At 39.4% G+C, this 13520-nt stretch overlaps 1 non-coding gene across 1 annotated transcript; it reads left to right on the plus strand.

Moving 5' to 3' along the window:
* The first annotated feature begins 2116 nt into the window (after positions 1-2116).
* LOC150055573 (U6 spliceosomal RNA) lies at positions 2117-2223 on the plus strand. The gene has a single exon (XR_016537505.1). It is a non-coding gene; the product is annotated as a U6 spliceosomal RNA (small nuclear RNA).
* The last annotated feature ends 11297 nt before the right edge of the window (positions 2224-13520 follow it).

Here is a 13520-nt window from a genome sequence, read left to right on the forward strand (position 1 = left end):
CTTCAGGTTCCCTACCTTTATTACACAGGCATCTACATGTCTGAGTCTTCTCAGGATTCAGTTCTCACAGGAGCAAATCTGGCACAGTACAGTAAACCCTTTTCCGCTCATCTGAGCTTCAGCCCTTGAACCATGGAACAATCATGCGTTTTTTTTCCAAGTCCCATATTTAGGTAGCTGACCCCAGTTACCACCAAAGGTCTGCCTTGCTACAGATCCAAGGAACACCTAATCTGGAGCCCGTATATTAATACCATGTCTCCTCAAACCTGGTTTTTCATTTCCATGAGAGTATTTCTTCTTTACACTCAGGCTACAAAGACAAACTATTGTAGTCCCCAAGGCTCTGCTCCAAAACCTGTAGGTTTATATCCATACCAGAGAGCTCCTAAGAAATCCACTAGAGAACAAGCTTTAAGACAATTGAGTATTAACATCCCAATCACAAAGACTAGTGTTCCTGTCAGGATGATGTACATGGAAAGCAGAGTGCCCAGCAGAAACAAAGGTTAGTATTGAATCTACCTCCCCCATGATGATACTCTCCAATCAGCTTCTCTCAAACAGTGATTAATCTAGCCATGTGGCTCCCTCTGGACAATTCATCTTGGTATCTGGTTGCTGTTGGAATATCAGAGCACCAAAGGGAAGGAAGACTGGTATATATATATATGTCATTTGAATATGTTCCCCCAAAGGTTTATATTGGAAACTGTCTCCTAAAATTCCGGTATTAATGGAAATTGGAGGTAGGGAAATTGGAAGGTCATTGAGGTAAGATGTATGCCTAGAACGCAGCAATGTCCTACTCCTGAGTGACCTAGCTAGTAACTTCAAGTTGTTCTATACAAGGTAGCTGTCTGATATTTTGTTAAAGGAATAAAATCAACTAAGGCCAACACACAATTTGATTATTCAAAGCACTAGAGTGTACTTTGACTTTAAGGAGCCTACTCGAACACTTTCTGTTCATATCTACAAGGCATTTTGTTAAAGAAAAAAGAAAACTACATTATCTACAAAACTGAGCCATGCTAGGTAGAGTTACTCCATTTTGCCCAGTTTATCATACATGGAATACACAGATGCCTGTGTCTAATTGTAACTTCATCATTTAGAATAAGACGATGTATTCTTCTAGCCACTGTGATGCCACAGCCAGGCATACCTCAACCATTAGTCCTTCTAGGATTCCATTCAGATGAAGGGAACGCCTACACCTACTCAAAGTCACAGTCCTTTTCTCAGTGGCTGAATGATAATTTGTGTGAATAGAAGCTGAGTCCTCTCCAAGAATAGCTTTGAGAAGGTATCCGAACACTCAACTTTCCACATAGCTTCCTATGGCTTCTGAGGTGACGACATTACAGCCAAGCTTCACCACCCAATCCTACTTTCCCATTCCTTGCACAGGTGATCCCAAGACAAATTCCAGATAGGCTTGAGAGGGACCTCCATCTAAGGATCCGTTTCCTACAAAGTCACCTGGGATTAGTGGCTCATGCCTGTAATCCTAGCTACTCAGAAGGCTGAGATGTGAGGATCACAGTTCAAAGCCAGCCCAGTCACTAAAGAACATGAGACTCTTATCTCTAATCACTAGAAAACAGGAAGTGGGGCTGTGGTTCAGGGGTAGAGCAGTAGCCTTGAGCTGAAGAGCTCAGGACAATGCCCAGGCCCAGCATTCAAGCCCATGACCCACCCACCCCCCAAAAGTCACATGTATTGTGCCAATTACACCAACTCTCCCACCTACTGTATCAATAGCTCTGTCTGGAATTTTTTAAAGTGGTGGAAAACAGGCTCCGAAATCTCCAATGGTAGACCCCAACTTCACAACCTCTGGTCAGTTTTTAAGGAAAAGTCACTGAACATTCTCATATAGAAAAGACCTTAACACATGCCCCGGATTTTAAAACTAAGAAAATAGAAATTCTATACAAATAGAATAATCTCTACCTTACTTATAGGTTTTAATGACAGAGTGAAATGGAGATTTTAGTTTTTAAATTCCTGACTTATATATATATATATATATATATATATATATATATATATATATGCACATCATCATTGTCCATGCTCTCGGTTGAACCTTTCAAGAAGAGCAAAAGTTGTGCTCGCTTCGGCAGCACATATACTAAAATTGGAACGATACAGGGAGGATTAGCATGGCCCCTGCGCAAGGATGACACGCAAATTCGTGAAGCATTCCATATTTTTAGAATGAGGTTGAAGTAGTTAAGGAAGAGGGTCCAAAAGAGATGCCTTTATTTTGAATAGCCTTCCACTCATCCAAAGACCAGGCAAAAGTGGAATTTAATATTAGTAAGCCAAACGAAGGTGCTGATGGGCAGTGGAACAAAGGATTTGTTCTTCATAAATCAAAGTGAAGAGGCGCGTGCTGAAGATTCGGTTATGGACCATCATTCCCAGAAAACAGCAAATGATATAACATCTCAGCTGGACATCAATTTTGGTGACCTAGGCCTCCCAGGTCGTGGTGGCAGGGGAGGATGGGAGGATGAGGTGGACATGGACATGGTGGACGTCCAACCCGTGGCAATAGGACTGACAGGTCAAGTGCTTCTGCTCCTGATGTGGATGACCCAGAGGCTTTCTCAGCTCTGGCTTAACTGGATGCCATAAGACAACCCTGGTTCCTTTGTGGACCATCCTGTTCTAAAAGCTTTTGCATGCTGAAGGATCCCAAACAACTAAGAAATTTAAAAAAAAATACTATCATTCATACCATTTACACCTAAAGACTAAATTTTATCTGTTTTAAAAATGAACTTCTCCTCTAACAGCAGAGATCTGCAATAGAGCAAAACCTTGATATATAAGGCCATATAGTATGAAGATAATTGAAAGGACCTCCAGGATATTGAAACAAAAGCCATATAATGAATGATTGTTGTTCTTAATGTACTATGTTATCTTTCATCTCCTTTGCTGTCTCTTGGGTGTCTCATATTGTTACAGTATCTCACTTTGTTATCTGATATATTGAATTTATTTGTATTTGGTTATTTAAAATTTGATAGGGAAGGGGGGAAAACCAAGACAGGGGGTGAGTGGTGGGTGGGGGGGAGGGTAATGGGTACCAAGACATGTGAAAGGGTATCAATGTATGTGAATTAATGCACCTTCTATCTGGCAAATATCATGTAACCCTTTTATTAATTACAATAAAAAAAATATAAAAAATGAACTTCTCTCGCTACACAGAACAAAAATGGTAGTCAGTTTTATATTTAGAAATGTATTGGTAGCAGGGATGTTTTCATAATTTTCAGAGATTATGCATTCTTTGTGAAAACTTTTGTATTGCAGCTTGCAAATATGCATTTCCAAACTCAAAATATAGGTGTGAACAGTGTGTACCAGTTTTAAAAAAAAAAAAAGAAAAAAAGAGATTGATAAGAAGTTGCAGCTGCAAGGTAATGAGGAAAGTCAGAGCTGATGCAACCCAAAAGCTATGTCAAAAGTTTTGTGTGAGCAGAGAGAGTGTAGAGTAAGCAGAGATATTGCTCAGTAGTTAGTGAAAGATACTTGCTGAGGCTTGCAGGGGTGACACTGATCAATATGCATTGTATCCATATACTGTTTTGTTAAATGACACTTCCCCTGTACAACTATTTAATAAAAATACCATGCATTCAATAGTAAAAAAAAAAAAAAAGAAAAAAAGAAAAAAAAGAGCAAAAGTTATACCACTTATAAGACTACTTTGAAAATGTTTTGACAATTAGGACAAGGCCCAAATTGAATCCTAAGCCATGAATGGATAAAATCTTAATAGACATGTAGAAATGAATTAAATGGACGCAACAAGAAGCCTACCTGACACCTATTCTTTGAGCCTTCTCCTACGCCTTTTCTCTAAAAAAACAATGAACCACACTGAGGTCGTAAGTAATCGAATTTCTATTCCCCATTTTAATTCAATCTCCACAGCTCAAGTTTTCCTGACTCCTTGCACTAGTTTTTAATCTCTGAAGCAGCAAAAGTGCCTGAGTTTATTGCCACCAATCTAGGAAACCAGTAACGCCATCAATGAATGATTGACATTTCAGAATCAGTTCACAATAGGACAAAATATACCATCTTGTGCTCACCTGTGGACCCAAGGCTGCCTATAGAAAACAAGATTTTTCCTGTAACAAGCACTGCTCCCCTTATAATTCTAGGTTTCCGTGAAACTTCCATCTGAGGCGGTCAGGACTCTTACAACATTACCCGGTGCCTTCTATGTTAGGGCTTATTGGCTTTGGTAATATGACTGCCAACAGTCAGCATCTGTGTCATTGTTGGAAACTTGCACAATAGAAATTAATATGCTCAGTTAGGTGAGGGTGAGATGTCATAAACCCATCCATCTCATTTCCACCTAGCTTGAAAGAATTGGTATTTGTCCTACACTATTTCTAAGGGCCTCTGCCATATCAAACTCCATGCAGCATTTATCAGTACTGTGTGAGGTTACCTTCTTGTACATCACCTCTCCCATCTTACTACTTTGAGGGATTTGTTTTACTTGGCCATTTGTACTAGAGGCAATTTTCCCCATAGGAGCTACTTCCATAGGGTCCGACCTAAGTTTCTAATCTCTGATCAGATTTGATATCTCTAAGTTTTTCACAGGCAGCAACTGTCTCCAAGTACTAGCTTGTATGTACCTGGTAATCAATGTGAGACATCTGGTCAATCTGCATCTGAACCCTGTATCCTAAGAGTAGTTTGGCCACAGGATACAGTCATTAAAGCATGTCACTTTGAGGTATGGCTGCAAAGGCACTGATGGCACTCTGAAGTTGCTCAGTTGACCCATGACAGCTGCTCTTTCCACAAAAGACTGTCACATTCAATAGGCAATAAAAAAAATCTGAGCCAAGCTGGGGGCTGGTGTCTCACATCTGTAATCCTAACTACTCAGGAGGCGGAGATCTGGGGATGGCAGTTAAAAGTCTCATGGACTTTTCTGCCTAGGCAGGCCTTAATCTCCAAATAACCACCAGAAAACTGGGAGTGGCACTGTGGCTTAAGTAGAAGAACAGTAGCCTTGAGCTAAAGAACTCAGGGATAGAATTCAAGTCCCACAACTGACAAAAAAAAAATCTGAGCGCAATACTGCTTCCCTAGACTTAGAAAACTATGTAAAATGCTTATTTCTAGAGAACAACTTCATGACTAAAAAGATTCAAAGCGAATGTCTAATTGGCCAGATTGTCCTGACCGGAGAAGCCTTAAATCAGTTAGAAAATTCCTTTCTAAAACACCCTATAGAAGGCACAGCTCAAACACTGGAGTTGAAAAGATTTCCATACTAGGTTTACAGTCTTTGGTTGATTCACTTATCTAAAGTCCTAGTGCTTTTGTGCTGAGGACATGATTCATCTGGTTTCATTATCAAGTCTTCCATCCTAACGGAGTGAGGGTAAAAGCACTCTACATTTGTTTTGACTCTTATGTTCTGTCCTACCCTCTATTGAAACCACACTGTCTTGACCTATTGCCATGGGGTCTTCCTTTTAACAAAAGTACTCTGTAGGCATTAGCCTTAATCCAAAGATGTAATTAGGTTCTCAATAAAATGTGAACCAAGGGCAATAGAAAAGACTCAACTTTTAATTTCTATATGACAAATAAAATTTTTCAAAAAGCACTCTTTTATTAAGAGTTGAACATTCTGACATGTACACCTGACAAGGAAGGAAAGATGCTGTGTGTGTATCTACCCTAGCACTATCATGAAGTTTTAACTGTTTGGTTCCAAAATTCCTCAGCCAATATGTTAAGAACTAAGATTTTGTTTTCTGATCATGAAGGCAAACAATCATACTTGCATTATGTATCAACTCCAAATAATTATCAATTTTACATCAATATCTCCATAACCCCTTTGGTACAAACCCCATCTGTGGGCTTTTTGTGGCAAGCATCTAGTACCTCACTCTACACATAAGCCAGTCTGGCCCTTCCCATTGTTAGATCTAGAACTTGGTCTTCCCAAGGTCCTTTCTATTCAGAAAGAACTAAACGATCCTATAACAGATGCTTGTCTATATTCTGGTTCAAGCTCCCACTATCTCTGTAATGTGTTCTTGAGGTACTTTCCATGAAGTTATATTTGAATCAACAATGAGACATTCTGAATCAATGTAAAAGTACAAATGGTTAGAGAAAAATTTCTGAACCACCTAAAGTCCAGTAAACTTAGAATTCATTTCCCTCTGATATTGATGCAGTTCCTAAAGCCCTTGAAGCTTTTAGGAAAGTATAGTATATCGTAAGATTCTTGGCAAGACTATAAGGTAATGAAGCAGTATACAAGAAGAACTATACATACTAAGAGTCTAAAAAAGGAGGCCACTGCAGTATGAGTAGTATGACTAGTTGGGACTTTAAATCTTGTATTTATATTTAAGATTTCACCTATTTTTTGTTTTTAATGTAGCAAAACATGTCTCAGACTATACATTGTTACCATAAAAGCTACTGGCTTTCCCTTGTGCAAAAGATGGGGAAATTACCAAGGACAAGGAGGCTGATCTTAGGATACTAAACAAGTGACTGTCTAAAGAAAGACATGCTTTGTCTGGATGTCTGTCTTAGCCACTTTTCACTCTAGATGACCTTAAAGGTTGATTGTGGATATTCCAACAAAATAAACACACAAGACTTAGCAAATTAACAGAACCCCATCTTCCTGGTAGATTTGGAAAGAAAGCATGTGGTTTAGGTTGTTTATGACATTGCCGTGAAGTTCTTGGCCAAGGTGTGTTCTTGTGTTCAAAACAAACATTCAATATTCTTTGAGTGTATTTGGTCAGAAGTCAACACTGTACAATATGCAGAAATGTTAACACGAAGTCTGTGCTATAGGAATCCTTTCATATTTTCTTTTTTAAATAAACTGGCAGCTACAGAGGTGAGCTGACCTGGCTCTTAACAGACTTTTTCTCAACTGCAATTGCAAGGGAACTCTTAAATGAGCAGCCCCTCATTTGGTTGCAACACAATCATCACATCACAGTGTCTTCACACACTATACATACATTTAGGAAATGATACTCAAATGCAAGGAACTCTACCATCATCTCTGCTGAAACAACCATTTCAGAATAGCTTACTCTAGTCAACCACTCTGTCCTGACCAACAGAAGCTATTCTGCAACTGCAACCACATTAAGTCTCAGTGACATTCAGAAGACCCCTCTTGCAGATGGTCCAGGACTCTACCTCTTGCTTTCTTGACTTCTCCTCTGACTTCCAATGGCAGTCCTCAAGTCAGGAAGAGAAAGAGCATCTTACCCTAATGACATAGCAGAAAGCATTTTTACCTGTGTGTCTTGATTGATACATTTGTAAAAACAACTGACTGGAATGTCATCAAAGGAATTATATTCCTTGTATTAGCATCTTACTATCATATCTGGGTACATAAGTAGGCTATCTTCAACTATTTTCAGGTTAATCTGGGTGATTTCTCTCCTGAATACTACCTCTTCCAGGGTTACTAGATTAGGCCCAATAATGTTTTCTCCCAAACTGTTTACTACCCACTAACAATTATCACAGATTCAGAGGGTTTTATGTACTTTGTGTGTAGCAAATTGAGCCAACAGTAACCAGCCCAAGCATCAGGAAATGTACCAGAATACAGATCATAGCTGTGCCAGAAAACAGATCATAGCTCTGCTCATCTAAGTGAAAGCTGAGAAAGTCTCCAGTACAGAAGAGCATGTCAGATTTTAGTGTTAAGAAGGTTAATGTATATAAAACAGAGGGAGCCCATGTCTATAAAGGTTTGGGACATGTTCTTTATCAACATCACATTACCATACTGCTTCCCAGAATTCAGTCCATTACAGTGCCATCAACTAGACAAAGGCTTTCATCATTTGTATGAAATCTTGGTCCCTATGCAAAGGGAGAGGACTCTGGCCTTGAACACTGCCTCCTGTCTGTAGGGCAGGCTAACAACAGGACATGTTCCCAAAAGCAAATGTCCTTACAGGCTCTACCTTTGATATTTTAGTGTTCAGTCAAGATTTGTGAGTTACATGTGTCAGTAGAAAATCTAACCAGAGACATACAAACATCTAAAACAAAGACTCCACTAATAGAGTCCATTGGCACAATGCCTAATACTTCTGTTTCAAGGAGAGGACTTCCTCACAGTCTCCTTATGAAAAAGTTGTGCTTATATTTAAGGGGATTTAGAGGCCACAATTAATCTTGCAATAGTCCCCTAGAAAATAACTCCATAACCAAAGGCTGGCAGTTACTGATTATGAAAGGATCACTACTTGATAATGTCTGAACACTTAGCTTTGAGGATTTTGATATAGGATAATGAATAATCAATAGTCTCATGATCTCAATTGAATCTGGACTCAAGAGAACGCAGAGCCACAAGACTATTTTGAAAGAAACATTTGCTGGAGTAGTTTCCAAAGATAAAGTCTGCAAGTCATGAAGAAGAGCTCCACTCCAAGTATTGGTTGCAGGAAGGGCACTTCTTGTGTCCATTCATTGAAATCATACCTTTTCTGGATACCAACTATCTGACTTTTCCTGGTTCTAGCTATAAAACAGGTAATGCACTACGGGAAGCCCACATCCCAACACACATTTCTATAACAATTTATCTGTAACCCTTCCACTTTTGAGTCTAGTGTCTTCAAAGGACAGCCTTCCAGGTCAAGAAACTCTTTCATACAAGTTCAAATAGGCACGGTGTGCTCTTGAGACAAAAGCACACACCTATTTGTAAGGGTAGATTTTATGTTCTACAATGCTTACCTCCTGACAAAAAGGGTACTTGCTAAAATATTCATGATGGGACCTTTGTTATTTTCTTAGTAAGCTTAGCTGTTGAGGGCTAGGTTAGTTTTTCCTTTACCTAACTATCTGACCTTCCCTTTTGCCTACATACCATGAGTGAGGATCTATCACTCTTTTGGTTCCTTCCCAGTCATTCTATCTCAGCTGCTTCCCACACTACAGATACATTGAGGAAACTACTCATGTTGCAAAAAGAACTCTGCTGCTCAAGTCACAGCTTCTGTTAGTCTTTTCAGTCACAAAACAGGCGTAGCAATGCTTTTCAGACAGATAACCTCAAACCCTTAACTCTGTGGAACTCCTCACAGGAAGGAAGATTACCTTTCCTGATAACTTGCCTTTGAAGGCTTGTTATTGATGTTTGAGGCTTGTGATTGGTCCTATAGGGACCGGAACTAGAAGCATGAATATATAGGGATGAAATTCATTTAAACCACCCAGATAAGGGGATGGGACCTGAAAAACAGCATCCAAGCATCAGAAAACTACTATTAATAAATCGTACCTGTGTGCTTTTAATCGAGCTATTTTGCTTTAAGCTTTGTACTTAAGCTTCAACATCTAGTAAAAAGGAAAAATGGAAGGAGAGCAGGTTTCTTTCTTGGACCTTCCCACTTATCCTCATCCATGTCTACAATTCCTAATTTTGTATTTTCAAAGCTACTTGGTAGGAGTGGAGTTAGGACATGAGTTCTTGAAAAATGATTCTTCTGGGAAATGTTTTTGACATGGAAAATACCTATCCTAATACATTTATCCAGGAAAGACACCTCTCTCAAGCTTATCTGGCAGAATACTTGTTTGAAGGGAGACTCCAACATCTTATGAACTAGTCTTAAAATTTCTGGTTCAAGTAATTAACAATTTTATACAATTAGCTAAATATTCCAAGTGTTTAGATCAAAAGACAATGCTTATCCTAGGGTAAATTTGAGCCAAACCCCAATCTAGTTTTTAACCGTAAGTAGCTGTAATATTGGAGCAGTTATTTCCCTTTATCAAAACAACCTCTACCCATTTGTGAGCAGAGATTTATTTCTCCATCTTTCACTTAACTGGAATTGTCTTTACCTCTTGTGAGTCCTAATTTCATAGGGACATCACAAACTTAGTATCAAGGAGCTAGAGGAGACTTCTGGTGACAAGTGGAATTGCATTCCATACCAGCATGCTCCCATCACTCTCCACATGTTTTTCTACAGAAAAAAAAAAGTTTTTAAGATTGTTCTGGGAGACTCTCGGTTATTTTCCCCTCCCCCAATACTGCAAACTCAGACCTCACAAAAACTGAATGGTCTTTTGCCTACTTATGGTCTTTGTCAACACTCAAGTCAACTGCATACACAAAGAGCAAAGTATCTAGACTTCCAGCCCTGGAAGCAGCAGTTGCAAGAGCAGCCAGTTAGGACTTCCAGAGGGCTGCTATGTCCAAGGGATTCATCCATGAAACTCGGGAGATTTAACATTAATATGTAGCCATGAGCACCAAGGAATAAAAAACCCAGTATCTGACAGTCTATCTAAATCTGAAGATCGCTAAGTCTAACCAGTACACACGAGTATTCTAAGCCCTGAACAATAGGCTTCTATAAACTTCTAGATCTTAAAGGTTTAATTCTTTAAGCCTCTCCATTTTGAATCATAACTTGTGAGCCTCAAACACAGGGGCTGCCAAAGAGAATGGCCCCTAACTATCCAGATAAATCAAGAGACCCTTAGCTGGAAGTGACGGTCATTTCAGAGTTGAATAAGAGTGGGAACTGCTCCAAAATGCACTCATGCAGAAGTTGTCTGCTTTTGGATATCTCCTCCCAAGCAATCACACTTAGTGGTAGCTTGAACTCTTCAGAATCTGTTGGGATTCATGAGTTTCTTCCTGTCATAGGAAAGAGCAATAAATCTGACACTTGCTGAGTCTTCTAGGATACTTGATCAGGCATAGAAACAGTAAGTGCACCCCAGTGAGGAAGCCAGTCCATCATCTTTGAAGTGACAGTGTACCTCCTCTGCCATTTTCCATTCATCAGGATATAAAGCACTATATCCACACTCAAGAGAAAGGGCTTGCTCTATGAATGAGTAAAAGTGAGGATAACTACGAGTCATCTGATAATGCTCTTTCCCTATGTACCCAGTCCCATTGCCTTTTGTTATGTTTTGATCCTGTTGTGTGGCTTCTTCCCAGAAAAACTGTACTATAGAAAAGCATGTCAAATGCTTTTATTCTGAAAAGGAAGTCATTGCTTCTTAGACCTATGGTTGATACTTCTGTGTATCAATGCCATAGCGTACCACAAGCCCCAATTTGGTAAGATGTGAGGCCCATGATCTTTGACTCATTCTTCATGCTGCTAATAAGGAGCTATGAGAAAGTAGGACACATTTTTTTCTCTTGACTTTGAATGGACTGTACTCTAGTTTCAAAGGTACATGTAAGTACCTCTTCAGTTCAACAAAGCCAGGTTGGAAAAATGTAAAGTTTTTTGAGAGACAAGCTGGTGAACAGGCTTTCTACAAAAACTTATGAAATGTCATTACATTTGAAATCCACCACTTTTCAGAGAAGCATGCCAAGCATTTGTCTCTGGGATGGTTACAGTGTATACTGTACGAGATCAAACTGAAGTAGAGGAAGCCACACAAACCAGGATTTCAGACAGGTTGTGGTCACCATCACATTAACATACAGCTTCTAAGAACTCCAGTCCACTACAATGATATCATAACCTGAAAAGTGAATTTCACTGCTTGGGAAGACGTTGCTAGAACACAAACTTCACGTATGAAATCCCTATCCAAAAGGAGAGGTCTCTGGTCCTGCACAGAGTCTGATTTGCTCCTGTCTTCCAGTCATACCAGCACCTGTTCCAGAAAGGAACGGGAATCCTCAGAAGTGTTTTTTGTTGTTGTTTTTAATGTGTATGTGGGGGTTGTGGGCTTGAACTCTGGGCCTGGATGCTGTTCCTGTGCTCTTCAGCTCAAGGATACCACCCTATCTCTTGGGCCACAGCCCCACTAAGCAGCAGAAATCCTATGACTTTCTTCTACTTTTGACATCTGAAGGTCAATGTTGAAGGCATTCATATTGTAAACAAAGAGGTAACAAAGGGGTAAGAGGTAAACAGTAAACAGAGGTAAGATGTAAACGAAGAGTTTAATGTCCTTTCATGTATTATATACGGCAGATCACCTCTACCTTTTATTTGTGAAAAAGGCTGGACAATACTGCTTCTGCCTGAGGGTCCAGTGACAAGTAGCCAAGAGTAGTTCCACTCTAGACACTGGGACAAATTCTGTGTAGGATGAGCTTCTTTGGAAAAGCCTTTATAATATAAACATAGTACAAAGGATGAGACTAAAGTAGCCTTAAGATTAAAGGCCCAATATAGGATGAGGCCAAATAAATAGCGCTCCAGGATATGGAAACTAGATCTTAATTATGAGTGACTTATTCTTAATGTATTATGTTTTTCTCTCTTGTCTGTGTTTCCCTTTAATTAATCTCATATTACAGTATCCTACTTTCTTACCTGGTATATAGATGTTTACTTGTTTGTTTGAAATAGGAGGGAGAAATGAGGGGAGGGGTGGGGAAGGGAAATTGGGACAAAAACATAAGGGATATCAATGTGTAATGCACCTTCTATCTGGCGAATATAACTGTAACCCCTCTATACATTAAAATAAAAAATTATAAAAAAAAGGATTAAAGGCCCAAATCCTGCACATAATTGTCAGTAGAAGAGAACATTTCTGTGTTTCAAAATATCTGGGATGCTGGTAACATTAGCTGCACTTGAGTCTATAAAAGTGACACATAAAAGGCATACAGACCATTCTTAATAAGTGCTCAGAAATTGCTATTAAGCAAAATTGATACCAAGATAATTCTTCCACATTACTTTCTAATTAAAAGTTTCTAGTTAAAAGGATCGTGGCTAGCAATTGAATACCTCCTGTGGAAAATTCTTTCCAGTGACCCCACTACTTATTTTCCAATTAAAGCTCATTCTATTCCCAAAAGCTCCGTAGGTACAGCACACCGAATCAGTAAAGCTTTGTCAAGCACTTCAGGTGTAGATGTGAACCTCAAAGTAGGAAGAGAAGCCCAGTGGGCATCAAGCATGTGAGAGTTCACCAGTAGATCTCTATTGCAGGAGGGTTTGCCACCCTAATTGCTGCCCATCACTGACCCTATCCCAGCTATCACCTTCCCATCACTGACCCTATCCCAGTTATCACCTTCTGATTTTCTTAACAAGCCTTCCCTTTGCCCTGGATCAATTGAATCAGAATCCATTGACCTCTAAATCCAGTCCCTTCAGGGATTCACATACTTTCGGGGCCATAGCCATCGTGACACTGAGTCTACAGTTCAGGTAATAGCTGCTGCTGTGTTTTTGGGTGTTCTATCTCCAGTAAGTTTTTGTACAAAAGTCTGTTCTGCTTTGTATACAAGTATAATATAAAAATACCAATAGTTACAGCGATTGTCCACACTACCTAAACTCTGGCCTGTCATCTTTAAGTAGTAGGAAAGGAATTATGACTTCAATTGTTACCGTCTTCAATTTTCCCCAATCTGCCTACCTCTGAACATGAACTGTTGGCTCAGTGGAAAACACCAGACTCAACCACAAACATCAATTCTTCATGGGCTTTATCAT

The sequence above is a fragment of the Megascapheus bottae genome, chromosome 13, assembly GCF_031878675.1.
Source record: "Megascapheus bottae isolate mThoBot1 chromosome 13, mThoBot2.hap1, whole genome shotgun sequence".
NCBI classification, from domain to species: domain Eukaryota; kingdom Metazoa; phylum Chordata; class Mammalia; order Rodentia; family Geomyidae; genus Megascapheus; species Megascapheus bottae.